The sequence below is a fragment of the Rhamphochromis longiceps genome, linkage group LG15 (genome assembly GCF_057381845.1).
Source record: "Rhamphochromis longiceps isolate RC_006_pf linkage group LG15, R_longiceps_female_GT1.1, whole genome shotgun sequence".
Taxonomy (NCBI): domain Eukaryota; kingdom Metazoa; phylum Chordata; class Actinopteri; order Cichliformes; family Cichlidae; genus Rhamphochromis; species Rhamphochromis longiceps.
Genome location: NC_140571.1, coordinates 34580239 through 34598752, shown reverse-complemented (window position 1 = coordinate 34598752; position 18514 = coordinate 34580239). Strand labels below are relative to the sequence as shown.

The 18514-nt window shown below is 40.0% G+C and overlaps 2 long non-coding RNA genes across 3 annotated transcripts; one reads left to right on the top strand and one right to left on the bottom strand.

Moving 5' to 3' along the window:
• Positions 1-5919: 5919 nt before the first annotated feature.
• LOC146652997 (uncharacterized) lies at positions 5920-8842 on the top strand. 2 transcript variants are annotated; one of them, XR_014907461.1, is made up of 4 exons: positions 5920-6025; positions 6126-6238; positions 8413-8507; positions 8616-8842. It is a non-coding gene; the product is annotated as an uncharacterized LOC146652997 (long non-coding RNA). The 2 variants fall into 2 exon arrangements; XR_014907460.1 differs by lacking the exon at positions 5920-6025 and having other exon boundaries at positions 6033-6238.
• A 326-nt stretch (positions 8843-9168) lies between these two features.
• Positions 9169-11547, bottom strand: LOC146652996 (uncharacterized). Its single transcript, XR_014907462.1, has 2 exons — positions 11341-11547; positions 9169-9671 (listed from the first exon to the last, which is right to left on the bottom strand). It is a non-coding gene; the product is annotated as an uncharacterized LOC146652996 (long non-coding RNA).
• Positions 11548-18514: the final 6967 nt, after the last annotated feature.

Genomic DNA, 18514 nt, shown 5'->3' with positions numbered 1-18514 from the left:
GGGCAAGGGGGCCCAGGCCCATCTGCACCGGGGCCCACAGCAGCAGCACCGCCCTGCCCCACAGAGTCAGGGGCAGCCCACCTGACCCGACCGCAGAGAAAACTGCACCCACCCCACCATCCAATCATCTCCCAGACTACACAAGACAATAGACACCCAGGTTGAGTTCATTCTCCACCTCTCCTATATCTCTCCCCCACCTGCAGAGAGAGCTACTGTAGAGAGGAGATCTCCTGCAAAGATGTAACAGCCTCCCCACCAGTTAGAGAGCCGTCCAGTTGAGCCGATGCACCAGAGGTCCCCCGCACCGGGGCTGAGCCCCCATGCACCCACCCGCCCACAACCCTGGCGACACAACAACCAGGACCCAAGCCCCCAAGGCCCAGCCAGAGCCCCAGCCCAGGAGCGGAGCACCCCCAGACCCCCAGGCCCCACGCCCGTCCTGGACCCACCCAGGGGCAGCCAGGCTACCAGGCCAGTAACCAACGTCCGCCAGCACAGACCCTCCCCCAGGTCATGGCCACAACCCCCGAGTTAGGCCCTCCAGGGAAAACGTCCCTAGGGAATCCCCAGATGCCCTACCCTACCCCCATATCAACCACAATAGCGAAGGCAGGACCAAACCATGACCCCACCCCCACTAGGTGATGAAGCCAAACAAAGGAGCCCAAAGGGATTGATCAAATGTGATGGCGTAGGCTGTATCTAGACTAATGTGATCTATTAGATGGTTTTTATATTGGTTAGAATTAAGATTATTTTTCTTTTTCCAGGTTATGAGGACCGTTTTCTTGGCAATGCATAGGGCCGTAAAAATAATGTGTTTATTTCTGTAGTGACCTCTGTAGTGACCTCATCCAAGTTGCCCAGCAAGCACACTAAATGTCACCGTCCTGGGTCGTTTCAACCCAGCATTTTGAGTTTCTCATGCTTTGGTTGGATTTTGTATTTTTGGTTATTTTCTTCTTTCTGTGTGGAGTTTGCATGTTCTCCCCGTGTTTACGTGTGTTCCCTCCGGGTACCCACGGTGGCCTCCTCCCACCATCCAAAGACATGCAGTTTGTGGGGATAGGTTAATTGGTTAATCCAAATTGCCACTAGGTGTGAATGTGCGAGTGAATGTGAGTGCGAATGGTTGTCTGTCCCTGTGTGTTGGCCCTGTGACAGACTGGCGACCTGTCCAGGGTGTATCCCGCCTCTCGCCCTATGACAGCTGGGATAGGCTCCAGCGCCCCCCGCGACCCTGAAAAGGATAAGCGGAAGCGAATGGATGGATGGATGTTTCTGTTCTCAGTATTAAGTGTTCACTTCATGTTTTGTCTTCATGCCAGCAATAAAGCTGAGGTTTTGAGTTGTATTCAGTGTCCGAGTCTCGCATTTGGATCCTCCTCTCCATCCGCCTGCACACAGAGCCCTGACATGAAGCTTCTCATGGTCGTTTCTGGGTCTTCTCCGGCAGACTCTGGAATACCAGAAAACACAAGATTATTTTTCATGCTACGGGCTTGCAGATCGATAATGCTCTCTTTTATTTTTATATTTTCTATTTTTAACTGGGTCACATTTTCGGATAGAGATTTGACTGAGTCCCGTAGCATGGCGTTTTCCGCAGCAAGTGTTTTATGAACAAAAGGCATAAGATACATTTTCACTGCGATGCAGATGACTCCCCACTTTATCTATCCATGAAGTCAAATAACACATACCAATTAGTAAAACTGCAGGAATGTCTTAAAGTTACAAATCTCTTAACTGCTTCTAAATTCAGATGAAGCTGGTGTTATTGTACTCGACCCTATAAATCCTAGAAATATGGTATCTAACCAGATTCTTACTCTGGATGGCATTACCTTGGCCTCCAGTAACACTGTGAGGAACCTTGGAGTCATTTTTGACCAGGATATGTCCTTCATTGCACATATTAAACAAATATGTAGGATTGCTTTCTTCCATTTGCGCAATATTGAGATATCCTGTCTCAGCAATACGTTCTCACTCCCAACTCGTCAAATGTGTGACGCATGGTCAGACTCCCTCTGCCTCACTTATCGACGCGCAGGGTACCCCCTCGCGTCGAGAACTGACATGGCGGGTCCTCTTATTGAATACTATAGAGCTCCCTAAACGTTGTTTATTGACGACAAGAGATTTCCGCGGAAGAGCCTGTTGTCCGTATATTTATACATTTCCGAAATCACGTTGTAGTGACGTGTACTGAACACAATAAATTATATAATGTAAACAACTACCTGAGAAACAGCAGATACATTAATTATAGGCTATTACTTTTGTATCGGTTATTGCGTTTATGGAGGGAGTGGTGTATGCTGGGTAATGGCACAGCTAGTGACTGGGTGACTTTATTCACCCACTTTGGATGTTATCAGTCCATCAGGCGTTATTAGCAGAAATCAGTCCCATAGATATGGGCCATCTCCTGCTAGATTGTTCAGAAGGTTTGTCTCATCCATCCAGATGGAGGATCACTAACAGGAGCGTGGGAAGACTCCAGAATCTATGGAATCAGAACGATGCCACCTTGAAACGAAACCGAAAAAAATATTGAAACCGAAAAAAAATATTGTAACTGAAATAAATGTACTGAAAAATCTTGTATTGAAACCGAAAAAAAAATTGATAGTGAAAAACAATTAATTGAAACTGTAATTTTTTTGTTTTCGCTTACAATTTTTTTTTTTCGGTTTCAATCCATTTTTCGGTTTCAATCCACTTTTCGGTTTCAAACCATTTTTCAGTTTCACTCTGCTGGCACTGTTTTGGCGTCCGGGGGCGCGCTGGGGGGTGGGGATTCCGACCCGCATGTATTTGCATATATTATAATGCTGACCAATGACTGGAGAAAACACTGACGACGCGGCTGCGGTCACGGACAAACTCACACATGTCTGTTCGGGAATGGCAGATGCCGAGAGGTCCAGCGTTTACATTACCGACTATTTCAAAGTGACAGCCTGAGGTGTTCTTCAGTAAATTGGACTACCGGACAGGAGGACCTGAGTCCCCACCGCATTATTTTTGGTAAGTTAAATGTGTTTGTAAGCTAATCCGTAATTTAGGTCCTTAGCTACCTAAGGACCTAGCTAGCTAAAATGAACACTCGGCTGTCGGGGAAACTTGTTTTGTAAAGTTCATTTAGCTAACCCGTGCAGGTGAATGAATTTACCCTGACTAAAGAAATTAAGAGAAACGCACCGGGCTGCTTAGTGACTAACCACGGTTACTGTACTTTTATTATGAGTATTATACTGTAAGAGCAACAGGCTGGACTCTGCTTCTGCTCCTGTGCAGAGCTGATTATTAAATATGTGCAAACAGCAGCATGTTTTCTGTCGCTTTCCACATGTGGAAGGACATTAACGCCAACTTTTAAATTCCCCTCATTAGTCAATAGCTACGGATTAAATAGCAAAGCCCGATACTTATGTACTGAAACCAACTACTTCCGCTTGTCAGCTTAAGTTAAAATGTTACATTTTTCCTCTGATTATTTTTTAGCTTTTTTTTGTTTTTGTTTTTTTACTGAGTTTGTTACAAATATTCTGGTTAAAAAACTGTCCAAATTATTTTTAATGAATTATGTTCACAAAGTCACATGTGCAGTACTCTGTACAGCTTGCATCCTTTAGGACAAATAATTTGAAACATTAATATTTCTTGTTCAATACTGAGCTGATAACACCTCTGTATGTTGTGACCAGGATGCAGCAGCAGACTGAACCTCGACTGAAACCTGCTCCATCATCTCATCTTTGCAGATGTCCATTTATAAAGCATCAACAACTCAAAGGTAAACATGATATTAGAAAATGTGTTAGTAAGGCCTTTAAAACAAATAAAAAAAATAAACAGCTGTCGGCAGAACTGTAGGACTGAACAACTTCAGATCCCGAGTGTGTGAGGACAGAGAAGGATCAGCTCTATTTCAGATTTGAGAGATAAACTTTATATTTCAGTTTGTGATGATTCTGTTCTGTTTGTGATTACAGGAGCTGTCCTCAGATTCAGACCTCAGCACCACCCAGTGACAGCAGACAGACCATCCTATATCTTCAATCTTTGTAGTAACTCCAAAATTAACTGAAGAAAACAGTACAAAAGTTAAAGTACCACATGTGCTGTCAGTGAAAGCTGCAGCTGTTTTATTGATAAATTTAAAGACAAAAAGTCAAAAGGATTAATCACCCCTGTAACTGTGTCACTATACATCAGCATTAACAGAACCTCAGTTTGGTGTTTCAGAAAACTGCTGATCTCAGACCTGCACAACTTCTGTTTTAAACACTGAATGTACTCAGCTACATGAAGAGCACATGATGTTTTCTCTGACACAATTAAATAAAACCTGATTAAAGTCAAAGGTTGTTACTTGTATTTGAACTAAAAACTTGTGATCTGGAATTCTTTCACTGTTTTTTGACAATAGTGTGTTATTTATCATAAAGTAATTCAGAGTCATTCATACCAGAGTAACCACAACATATATTTAACTTTCTACAGGACTTAAAGCTATTACTATAGCTTATAGCTATAGCTATTACTTAACTGCACTACTGTATAGTTCTGTGTAAATAATCATTCTGTACATATGATGATTTTTAATCCTACAACTGTTTATAATTTGCATAGTTCACATTTCTGTATAACTGTATATCTCAGATTTCTGTATAGTTTTTCATATTTATATCCTGTTCGTAGCCTGTACATAGTTTGTACTCACTACAGCCTGTACATAGTTATAGAATATTCTTAACATACTTCATACCGTGTACATTGTAACATACCATAATAGACCCATTTCTGTAATATACTTACATATCTATATTATTGCTAATATATATTGTAATATATCTATATCATGGCTAAAGGCACTTCTGGATGGATGCAAACTGCATTCCGTTGCCCTGTGCATGTGCAATGACAACAAAGTTGAATTCTATTCTATTATATTATGTAAAAGTCCAGACCCTCTGAGGATTATCTGAGTACTTCTAACATTACACAAAGCAAAGGTCTCCATCAGTGTTCATGAAATGCTGGGTTTATCCTTCTTGTGAGGGAGCTGCTGGTGAAGATCACGAGCCCTGCTTGATCCTGGTGACGAGTTTCAGTCTTCCTGGTGTTTCTGAAATGATGCCTCTCACTCTGGGTCAACAGAACTTCTGGCATAGGACAGCTGTAATGAAAGAAATTGAAGTTTTGAAAAAAAAAAATATCTTGGAAATGCCCTAAATGTGAGAAGCAGATTTTGTATTTACTTTTCTTTTGCCAATCAAGATAACAAAGTATAATTTTCACCATACAATTACTAACCTTGTCATCTCCTGCACTGTCTGTTTTGGACTCTGGGCTCGTCCTTCCCAGCGCTCATGAGACTGCTTTGATGCACTGTGGTATGAGGTGCTAACCTGTTGACAGTGTTGGGAAGGTTAATTTTAAAATGTATTCCACCAAAGATTATAGAAGTAATGTATTCTGAATACTTTACAACTACATGAATGTACTATTGCTGTGTGATTTATTACTATTACTGAAGGCTACTCGCCATACCAATACCAACTAGATGTTAAAATCTTAATATAAATGAATAACAGTAGGTGGACATTAGGTAAGGCTGCACTTTTTGCAGCGATCTTGTGTAGAAAACTATTCAGCGCGTATATAAAACAGGTCAGTATGGAAGAAATATAGTATCATCAGAATTCAAGTATTTTTAGACATTGAATTTATGACACTGAATTTTTATCCTCCAAATTTCCCTGCAAAAATATTCACCTGCAAAAATTCACCTGCAAAAAATTCACCTGCAAAAATTCACCTGCAAAAAATTCACCTGCAAAAATTCACCTGCAAAAATTCAACTGCAAAAGTGATGAACTTTAATGACCCAAGCCAGAGCAATCAGCACCAGATCGAGTCGAGTGGCTCTCGGCCAATTAAATTACGCTGTTTGATCACATGACACCGTTAGCCAGCAGTTTGTCTCCTAAAAGAGAGCTGTTTAGAGGTGAGTGATTAAGTTTTTCTCCTAAATAGAGATCATTACAGAACGCCTAGTCCTACTTAAAATCCCATTTATTTTTATTTTATCATCTACTCGAACTAAGGAAAACGTTTGACTAACTCAAAGACAATTTCCACGCCTCCCCTGCCTGACTGCAGAGGCAGTTTTGAATTTAGGAGCAGCAAGATGGAAGCGGCAAACCCTGGCGATTCTCCGGTAAGTATATTGTTTTTTATCTTCAAGTTTGTCTTTTGAAACGTTAATTTTATTTAAATCCGTTGCTCACGTATAAAGTACACAGACGGGGTCTTTGCTCAACTCGTCTGAGGCGTGTCTCACTAAGCGCTACATGCTAGCATCCTGCTAACCGAGCTACCCTTTACATGCTGTGCTTTAGAAAATAGGATACTCGTTAAAAAATACTCCGCAGATATTGATAGATAGACGAACACTGCAAATATAATGTTGTAAACGAAAACGGCCTTTGGTGAAGTGGTAAAATACACCATGAATAGAGCCATAGAGTGAATGGCTGCCATGGTTGCAGAACGGCCTGATTTAATGACAAGAATGGGGAAGAGTGAGGCGAAGTGAACCAAAGCCACAAAACACGGTCAGACAAGGCGGCAAAAGGGCAGTGATCTGTCCGTCAGTATGAAGTTGGTGTGTGCTTTGGTGAACAAAAACTCGAGACCGGTAGCAGGAAGATGGGAGACTCGTGTTTCACTGGAATAGTGGTGAATTAAAACATCCTTTGTTGGGGACATTTAGGTGTAAATGCATCCATAAAGGTGAGACAGAGGCAGACCAGACAGTGAAGAAAACAAGGCAAACATTAGAAATATTAAAACGGAAATATAGGATTAATATAATATACAATTGGGGAAAATGTAAGGAACACAATGTAAATGATATTGTAAAGTCATTAAAACAGCATACTCTGATTAAAAGAAACAGATAATTGGGTAGGATGATGATGATAATAATGATGATAATAATAATAATAATAATAATAATAATAATAATAATAATAATAATAATGTTAAAGAACATGTACAAGATGGGTATGTATACTTGTAGCCAGAACTTAACAACTACAAAGTTGTAGCATGCCAGACCATCTTGATTGAATGTAACTTCGCTCCACACAAGTTTTATGGTAGACATATTCATATTGGTAGGGCTGCTCGATTATGGCAAAAATGATAATCACGATTATTTTCACTGAAATTGAGATCACGATTATTTGACGATATTTATTTAACCCTTTAAGACCTACTATAGAACCAAGTCCACCAGAGCTTATATTATTTTTTTTTACATGCTGTAGTGCCATTTGTGGGAGCATTTCAAGTTGCTATACATCAATACAACTGTTATAGCCCATATTTTAATAATATGTATGCATTAAGTCCATAGTAATTACATAAATTGCAAAAAAGTGCAATAAACTACAAAAAAAATAGAAAATCGCTTTTGTTTTGTTTACATATATTTCTACTTGGAGAAATTTAAGAGGTTTATCCCTCAAAACTTTAAATACAATAAAGTTGCAAAAAATAGTTTACAACAACAGGAAATTTATTTTGAGTGTCTTCATAGTTTTATTTTGGAGATACAGCAATTTTTATATACTGCAGGAAAAACAAAAAACAATCCTATGATGCAAATTTGCAAAGAAAACAGCAGGTGCATCATTTTACTGTGGGAAGTGTTACGAACAGCTGATAGGAACGGCAAAGCGTGTTTCTGGAATATTATGCTTTTGTTCCTGCAAGCGCTTTTTATGCAATTTTTGCAAAGCTATATGTGGAACGAAACCGTGACCGAGGACAAACTGATGGCATCAGATGTAAGTACAACTCCTCCGGTTTCATATGCAAAACAAATTATTGCGCTAGCTTACACGGTTCAGGTTCTACAGGGATTTAAAAATAGTTACGCAAAACGGAGCGTGCTGCTCTGACCGGCTTTAAAGGGTTAACAATGACTTTAAAAAATAATATAAAATAGTGTGCAACACCACTGAAGTTTTTTTTTACCTCTCTTTTCAACCAACGGCAGTCACTCTCCTCTCCAAATAACTTCTGCTTAGCTTTCCGAGCTTCCCTCGGGTCCTCTTAATCAGCGGTCTCCACCCTTTTTTGCGCCACCCTTTATGCCCGACAATATTTTCACGGACCGGCCTTTAAGGTGTCGCGGATAAATGAGGGAGGGGCCAATAATCGGCTCAGTCATTTTTAATGATCGTTGAAAGCCCAGATCGTAATCGTGATTAAAATTCGATTAATTGAGCAGCCCTACATATTGGTATCTAATAAATGATTAATTCTTAGATTTTATCAAACGTTAATTTATAAATTGTTTCTGTCTTTATGTGTTTGTTTCAGATTATGCAAGATGTAATTATTCAGTCAGCAAGACACTTGCTGCAGTTACTGACATCATCCAACTGAACTGCTGCTGTGATGAATCAGAATACAAGGTTTACTTTAGCAAGACCTATGAGTTAATGCTACATTTAACTAAATTGTTATATATTTTGTGTCCAATATTGTCTCCATATGATTTTGTTTTTTGCAACATCTTGCAGAGAACAGAGTCAAGGTACCAGCTTGGTCAACCCTAAAAGACCATCTGTTCATCAAGAAATGACCAGGTGAAAAAGTCATAAACTAAACACTCTGCATGAGCATGGAATTTAGGATGCAACTTTATATCTTACCTGCTCTACACTCAGGGCTTGAATTACAACAACAGTCAATCACATAAAAAAAAAAATATACTTTTGGTAGTTCTGTGTCTCTCTCTCTCCTCCAAACCCAGATGACTGAACCGGGTTCTGCTGGAGGTTTCTTCTTGTTAAAGGGGAGTTTTTCCTCTGCACTGTCACTTCATGGTGCTCAGTGTGAGGGATTGAGGTTGAGTCCATATGTCCTGCGAACAACTGCTGGGCAATGACACCATGCAATCTTCTGGGATTCCTTGGATAGAAAACCTGTGAGCTGCACTTGTCCTTGGTCTTCACAGCTCACCTTTTTACTGTTTATTGAATCAAAATTCTCCAGTGACATGGATTCTACATTGTAACTGATGTGATGTTCTATAAAGTGGTTTTAATAAAAAAAAAAAAAAAAAGGCAAAAATTAGTTTGTTTCTTTATTCAATTTTTGAACAGTGATACTCATTCAGTAAATGCAAATTATTTACACGGCAGTGCACTATAGGCATAAATCTAGACCCCTAGATAAAACATGATGGCATTATAGCAGTGACAACTCCTCCACGGTAGCAGGTGGGATTTCTTTTTTGAGGACGGCTCCTTTTACCTGTCACTACAGATGGTCTGTTTGTTCTGATCAAGAGCCTTTTTTTGGGCAGCTGAAGAGGAGAAGTCTATCTTATGGCCAACCTCTGGCTGTATCTTGGTCATATTACCCAGCAAAACCCAGTATGCAGGTTCATCTGTAACAGTCCTTGTGCCACAGATCACTGTTGCTTCTACATTAAACAGAAGAGCAGTGACGTGGGTGCAGGTCTCCGTGACTCCGGCCTTACAGCTGCAGTGGGCGGCTTCAACCTTCCCTGTGATGCTCACAGTGACCCATGGCTGCAATGCTGGTTCATTCAGTCTTTGAGAGTGCAGGACCTGAAACACACACAAAGTTCTTGTCTTTAAATGAACTATGAGCCAAGGCTGACATAAATGTTTTATCTACTTAATCATTAATGTAACAGTGTTTAGAAAGTTAGCACATACATGTAATTTTTCATTTCTTTATGTGTCCATCTATAGAACGCTGCATGTTATAGTGTAAATCTACCTGTTCTCTGTCAGAAACCTGCCTGCAGAAAATGAACCTAAAGGATGTAATGCAAGGATGTCATCACTTTCAAGATGGAGAAAGCATAAAGTGACAATTATGAATCACTTAATATGATAAGGAGATTCTGCAGGTCATTAATCAATGTATAAAATTAAATAAAATTATTTTTAGTGACACAAGATACAAATATGGAAGGAAGATGTATAATCGCTCAGTTTGGGGAAATTGTGGGTAGCCTGCAAGGGCCTCAACTTCTCCATACCCACAATGTGCAACAAATGGGCACAGCTATCTTCAACAGTGGAACATCGGCCAGTTACTTCCAACTTTAACGCAGCTTGTAGTCTTGGAGAGCAGCACACCACAACTTCTGCTAACAGTGGAAACAGATTAAGAAATCCATGCAAACAGATTCATAAACCGAAAGAATATTATTTTACAGGATTAATGATCATATCAGCCGCTGGCTGATCACAAACCCTGAGGGTGTATACAAGAAGCAGAAGAAGCAGAGGGGATATCCAGTTTAAGTTTAGATAGTATTTGTAAAGATATTGACCATATCCTTTTCTGAAAGTGTGGATATAATGGATGGGGTAAGGTACTGGCATGCTACAACTTTATAGTTGTTAAGTTCTGGCTACAAGTATACATACCCATCTTGTACATTTTTTTTATTTTATTATTATTATTATTATTATTATTATTATTATTATTATCATCATCATCATCATCATCCTACCCAATTATCTGTTTCTTTTAATCAGAGTATGCTGTTTTAATGACTTTACAATATCATTTACATTGTGTTCCTTACATTTTCCCCAATTGTATGTTATATTAATCCTATATTTCCGTTTTAATATTTCTAATGTTTGCCTTGTTTTCTTCACTGTCTGGTCTGCCTCTGTCTCACCTTTATGGATGCATTTACACCTAAATGTCCCCAACAAAGGATGTTTTAATTCACCACTATTCCAGTGAAACACGAGTCTCCCATCTTCCTGCTACCGGTCTCGAGTTTTTGTTCACCAAAGCACACACCAACTTCATACTGACGGACAGATCACTGCCCTTTTGCCGCCTTGTCTGACCGTGTTTTGTGGCTTTGGTTCACTTCGCCTCACTCTTCCCCATTCTTGTCATTAAATCAGGAATGTCTGCAACCATGGCAGCCATTCACTCTATCGCTCTATTCATGGTGTATTTTACCACTTCACCAAAGGCCGTTTTCGTTTACAACATTATATTTGCAGTGTTCGTCTATCTATCAATATCTGCGGAGTATTTTTTAACGAGTATCCTATTTTCTAAAGCACAGCATGTAAAGGGTAGCTCGGTTAGCAGGATGCTAGCATGTAGCGCTTAGTGAGACACGCCTCAGACGAGTTGAGCAAAGACCCCGTCTGTGTACTTTATACGTGAGCAACGGATTTAAATAAAATTAACGTTTCAAAAGACAAACTTGAAGATAAAAAACAATATACTTACCGGAGAATCGCCAGGGTTTGCCGCTTCCATCTTGCTGCTCCTAAATTCAAAACTGCCTCTGCAGTCAGGCAGGGGAGGCGTGGAAATTGTCTTTGAGTTAGTCAAACGTTTTCCTTAGTTCGAGTAGATGATAAAATAAAAATAAATGGGATTTTAAGTAGGACTAGGCGTTCTGTAATGATCTCTATTTAGGAGAAAAACTTAATCACTCACCTCTAAACAGCTCTCTTTTAGGAGACAAACTGCTGGCTAACGGTGTCATGTGATCAAACAGCGTAATTTAATTGGCCGAGAGCCACTCGACTCGATCTGGTGCTGATTGCTCTGGCTTGGGTCATTAAAGTTCATCACTTTTGCAGTTGAATTTTTGCAGGTGAATTTTTGCAGGTGAATTTTTTGCAGGTGAATTTTTGCAGGTGAACTTTTTTTCAGGTGAATTTTTTGCAGGTGAATTTTTGCAGGTGAATTTTTTTTCAGGTGAATTTTTGGCAGGTGAATTTTTTGCAGGTGAATTTTTTTCAGGTGAATTTTTGCAGGTGAATTTTTTGCAGGTGAATTTTTGCAGGTGAATTTTTGCAGGTGAATATTTTTGCAGGGAAATTTGGAGGATAAAAATTCAGTGTCATAAATTCAATGTCTAAAAATACTTGAATTCTGATGATACTATATTTCTTCCATAGGTCAGCGGCTCCGAACCGTAGTAAAGGGACCTCTGGCTAATACGTCCGGTTCGTGTTGGGCTCGTAGCTGAAAACTAGCTTTACTTTGTTGTCTGGGTCAAGTTTGCTAGCGAGAGACAGAGAGCGGCGTTGAAAGGCTGCTTATTGTTTCGGAGGAAAACATGAACAGTACAGTCGAGTCTTAACAGCTTACTTACAACTGGGCTCGTCAGGCACTCTTTTTGGCTTTAGTGGTTATTATTATATTTACATGCTTCCAGCTCCCGTTTCTGCTCCGTGACAGCTCGTACTTTTCCTCTTTCTCCCTCTCTCACTCACAGACACATAACGGGTATGGCAGTCCATTGTCCCTGCAGCACAGAATACACTGCCCATGAGGCTACATTGTTTAGGGCGATGCCTGTAACACTCTGCTGTTGCCTTCATATTAAATAATTTTTGTATAATAGTTTTTAGAGGCTCTTATTGCGTGATTTGTTTGGGTTTCCACCGGCGTGGAATTACCAAAAATAGAGAGACCATAGCCTAACATATGAAACAGGAAAATACCGCCATGTAATCCATTTATTTCAACAAACTAACTGTATTCTCAATATCACCTATTGACCAGTAACTGTAACGGATACATTTACTCATATTTTGTATTTTAAATACGTAATGTATTACGTATTTAATACATTAAATACGTAATAGGATCTCAACAGGTGGCACTGCCTGTTGAGATCCTGAGATCCGCTCCTAGAACACCGGCCTCCAACTCCTGAAGAGACACGGGTGTCCCTAAATTTAGCAAATATTAGCTTCAGGCTAGCTTGCTACGACGAATAGGCTAATACCAGCATTTTACCACAACTTCACCAGATGTAGCTAAAAAAACTAAACTAATGTCCAGCCCAGTGGGACAGCAAAAAAAGATGACAAAAAATGATTACTTACTTGCGGTTTGGAGGGTCAAGCTGAAATTGAGGCAGCCATTGAAAGACGGGAAGAGAGAAAGATGGCAGCTTGGTCAGCACTAGTGGCCTCTATAATGTATGCAAATACATGCGGGCCGGACCCCCCCCCCCCCCCACCCACCCCCCACCAGCACGCCCCCGAACGCCAAAACAGTGCCAGCAGATTGAAACTGAAAAATGGATTCAAACCGAAAAATGGATTGAAACCGAAAAATGGTTTGAAATCGAAAAAAAATGGATTGAAACCGAAAAATGGATTGAAACTGAAAAAAAAAAATTGTAAGCGAAAACAAAAAAATTACAGTTTCAATTAATTGTTTTTCACTATCAATTTTTTTTTCGGTTTCAATACAAGATTTTTCAGTACATTTATTTCAGTTACAATTTTTTTTTTCAGTTTCAATATTTTTTTCGGTTTCGTTTCAAGGTGGCATCATTCTGATTCCATAAGAATCCACTCTGGCTGGAATCCGGTGGATACAGCAGTGTGTACAGGTAAGGCCATTTAAACGGACAGCATTTATAGAATGACTATTAAAAGTCAGCGAGTGTCAATAATGTTAATGTGGTTATGTTAGTAATACACCGAGTGCTAATATAACAGCTTTAAGATGCATTTGTAGATATTACGTGTTTTACCGTCTTTATGGTGCTAGCTTAAAGTTACGGTGTAAAAGTTAGCTTATATTGTAGTAAAGCTGTTACTGTTTAAATGATGTTAGGACAGAAATATTAGCTTCTGTCATGACTGATGAAGTTACTAGTTAATAAAGTTTCCAGTAAAGTGATTAATCGCAGCCACAGATTGACAATAAATATCTCGATTAGCTTCAATGAATCTATAATAAATAAGTGCAAGTTGCAGTGCTTCGTTTAAACTGTATGATACTTATACTGACCCAGGCTCAGTGTAAAATACAATCCTAGCTGTGTGAACAAAGCCTGGCTCCTTTAATCCTGCATGACAAACCTCAGGATGCAGGTTATTATTACTCTTTCCTGCTGACACACCTGTCACCAGTGTTGGGGAGTAACGGAATACATGTACCGCCGTTACGTATTTAAAATACAAAATATGAGTAACTGTATTCCGTTACAGTTACCGTTTAAAAAAGGTGGTATTCAGAATACAGTTACTTTGTTGAAATAAATGGATTACACTGCGGTACTTTCCTGTTTCATTTTGTCGCGGGTCAGGACTGTTTGGGTTTTGTTTGACAACTACGTTCTGTTGTTCCAGGCGGCAGCGTTATGGTTGCCATGGTTACAGGGCAACGCTCTCTCTCTCTCTGCGACTGTGTGTTTCCTGGGTGAGAGAGCGCCTTTTCGTTGTTGTTGTTGTTGTGCTAAGCTAACAGGCAGAATGCTACAAGCATAGCTCTAAAGAATGTAGCATGATGGGCAGTGTAGTCCGTGTTGCAGGGAGAATGGACTGCCATACACGTTATGGGTCTGTGAGCGCGAGGAGGGAGAAAAAGGGGAGTGGAAAGGTACAAGTTGTCATCGAGCAAAAACGGGAGCTGGAAGCATGTAAATATAATAATAACCACTGCAGCCAAGAAGAGTGCCTGACGAGCCCAGTTGTAAGTAAGCTATTAAGACTCGACTGTACACCGTGTTCGTGTTTTCCTCCGAAAACAATAAGTTCCGTTGGAGCAGCCTTTCAACGCCTCTCTCTGTCTCTCGCAAGAAAAGTTGACCCAGACAACAAAGTAAAGCTAGTTTTCGGCTACGAGCCGATAGGGACCCCGCCGTATTAGTCAGAGGTCCCTTTACTACAGTTCGGAGTCGCGGACCTTCAGTAATAGTAATAAATCACACAGCAATAGTACATTCACGTTGTTGTAAAAAGCATGATAATATATTAAGTAATCCAAAGTATTCAGAATACGTTACTGTCATTGTAACGTAACGGAATACGTTACAGAATACATTTTGGAGCATGTATTCTGTATTCTGTAATGGAATACATTTTAAAAGTAACCTTCCCAACACTGCCTGTCACACCTGAGAGTCAGCTAGAAGCTTACAGTGACGTGGACATCATGCAAAGACTGCCAGACTCTGTAATACTGCAAATGATCAGTGACTCAGGTTAACACTAAACTTTAAACAGTACCTCTGTGTCTCTGTGTGTACTGAACATCTAGAATCAGATTGAGTCAGGCTGCATCAGCTGAAGCTGTTATTTATATATATCAGTATTTTTTAATTTAGGTGTGGTGAAAATATGTAAGACTGCAGTGAAGTGATGTACCAGATTAATCCCTGGCCAAAGGTATCGTACTTAAATCAGACTACTGACCTAGCCACATCAGCCTTTTGTGAGGTCTGATTAAAGTAGACTAAAAATGAACTGCAGGTTCCTGAGAGGTGGACTGTGAGGACAGAAACACATGTTCATACATACAGCTGTAGCAAGCTTACATGAATTTTAAATAGATTTGTTAGTCTGATGTCTGTCTCTCTGTTAGTCCTTTGACACACTTTGTGACCTGTCCATGTGTGCTCTACCTATGACTACTAGGACAGACTCTAGCCTCTGTAATAAAAATTTTCTATTATTCTCATTTAAAGTATTTAAGTGCTTATGCATATGCTTAGTTGTGACACTGTTATAGACTGTTCAGTGAAAGTTTCTAAAACTAGATGAACTTACTTCAGCGTCAGCAGTTTGAGAAAACAACTCCCTTTACAGGTGCTGATAAGGCCAACGACACAAAACAGCATGACCATTGATCCGTTAGGTTTCATAGCGAGGCGTGTGAAGTGTGGTATGATCAGTTTGTAACTTCCTCCCTCTTCCTTGGAATGCATAAAGGAGTAGGAGCACCAGTTCTGAGGCAGAGCTGACATGACTGTGAACTGTAATGTTTGATGTGTGTTGGCTCTCCTGCGCGCAGTAATAAATAGCTTGATCAAAACCCTTTCTGTGTTGCAGACTTTATTTACAAAATTCCACGACACCCTCCACCCTCCCACTGTGAACCTGAATTGAATATTCAGAAGAAAATGAATGGATAGACTGACATTTGTTTAAATACTTCTAGAAATCTGAGCTGTTGGTGTGGTAATAATATTAGAGCTAGCAATCTTTCTTACTGAATCTCTACTCTGAATCATGTTACCTGAGATTAATTCTATGTTTAAATGACAGCCTGGACAAATGTGCTGTGTGAAGGATGTAAATCAAATCAGATCTTAACTGCTTACATTTAAGGAGCCTGGTCATATTTAATTGTAATATGAACCAATGATTTTTTGATTGCTGATTCCAAGAGAGTCTTTGTGGAAATCCTCTTTGGCTTTTTGTCATTTTAATTCTCTTTTCCATTTTCCAGAACAGTTCTCCACATTCGCTGTCCACATGGGTCAGTGGGACCAAGAAGCACACTGCTAATGTGTGGACTCTGACTAGCAACATCCAGCAAGACCCAGACAGCGTTTTCTATCTTTTTTTTTTGTTTTTTTGTTTGTCTGTGACTGGAGAGTCAGATTTTTGTTGAGGCTGGAGGAACAGCCTCACACTTGCAGAGGTAAGTCAGTTTGTAGAGATCCCTCCCACCCTGGCTTTTATGTGCTAGATTTCATATCTGAAACAGTAATATGCCTTGTAACATGCCTTTTAAATTTGTCATTATAAATATATATTTTAACTCAAAAGTACAGTTTTTAAATTTAATGCTGCTGAAACAACAAAATAATTAAAAAAAAATAAATCTATCTGATGGAGAAATCCTTCATCTTTGGAAAAGTTTATTACAGAGAAATGGCTCTTTCCAAAATAAAAGCTATACTATACGCTTCTTCTGGGCTATATTCTCAGCAGCATATTAAACATATCAGGTCCCCATAAGGAGAATCATGTGCTAACGGCTGTCTAAATGACTCGGGTAAAGTTTGTAGCATGCGTGCTTGTTGTTTTTGTCTACTTCCACTTGTCTTTGCACTAGGATGATGTTGGCGTAAATGTACAGTCATATTCATTGTGTTCCCATTAGTGCTGTCAGCGTTAATCTGAAATGACGTTAATGCCACAACACGGCAAATCTCCGTTAACGAGCCACCGCGGATCGCCCCGTGCGTGGGGCTGGATGGCGTCAACACGTTAACGAGCAAACTGCGCTAACGCACTAGTTCCCACCAATGTAATTGAGCATTGCGTGGCACATCCAACATACTGTTTTCCTTTTGTCCATGACGTGCTTACCTTCATGGTCATACTTCATATGAAGACCAAAATAGTTCCAAAGGCCAGATCTGAATGAGGGTGGGGGAGGTTCAACGAGCTTAGCTTCTGTCTTGCTAGCTTGCGCTGCTCTCAGTGGATCTGCGCTCGACAGTGCAGCCTAGGCGGAGTAGTCGAACGCAAATCCACTGAGCTCTCACCACAGACAGCATCGTCAGAAGAAAAGTTGATAAAATGAATTAAAAATTTCGTATTGTTCGATACATATGCGTACCAAACCGAAAGCACTGTATCGAACGGTTCAATATATATATATATATATATATATATATATATATATATATATATATATATATATATATATATATATACACACACACACCTTTATTAGTCCCACAAGGGGAAAATTCATAAGGCTGCCGACCTATTAGCACGCAATGGCGGTGCCATCTTACCCTCCGACCATACATACATTACACAAAACATCACATGGGGAAGACAGGTCAGAGAGGTATAACAATGGAAAATGCACCACATGAGGAAAGATAAAGAGAAAAAAATAACTCCTCCCAGACTGAGCTCCAACAGGGAGATCAGTTTGAGAACAGAAAAAAACACTGAAAAAAACTCTTAATACACCAAAGAAACACATGACAAGCAACAGGGGTGGGTAAAGGGTGCGAGACAGCCGATTTAGACAGTACATCCGGGCCTGCAGCCTGTGCGCTGGTCTCCTTGATCCACCGTCAGCATCGGAAGGGAATAAGCGTCGAAGGCGTTTGGAAAGGGAGGGGGGATGAGTGTGTGCATATCAGTGTACATGTATGTGTGTGCGTGTCCAGAGTTCAGCTGAGACAGTGTTCTTCGCCCTGCTAGGCTAAGTAAACAGTCTTCCAGCCAAGTGATGGTGCTTTTTACTTTAGTGCGAACAACTCATATGAATTTCAAAGCTGTTCTAACAGTCCAACACTGGTCTCTCAATCTCCCGTTGGAGAGCCGTGAGCTTTCTATGATGTTATCCAAACTTACGTTCCGTGATGTTCTCATTCTTTTTGCTCAAAGAGCAGGTTCTGAGAACTCACGACCGCAGTGCACTTCCCCAAGATGTGATCGAATTTGCGCTCAAAGGTGTTATTCGAGCTAGCCCCTCCAGATGTATTAGTCTTAATAGTCTGTATTAGTTTTAATACATTAATTCGACACCTGTATTGAAAATACTATATTGTATTCATACAGAATCAGTATGGTATCATTGTTTGCCTGTTCACTGATTGCTGAAACTAAGAGCTACTTTGATCTGTTTAGATCTAAAGTATCCAAAGTTGAGCTCTAATGTTTCTTCACCCCTG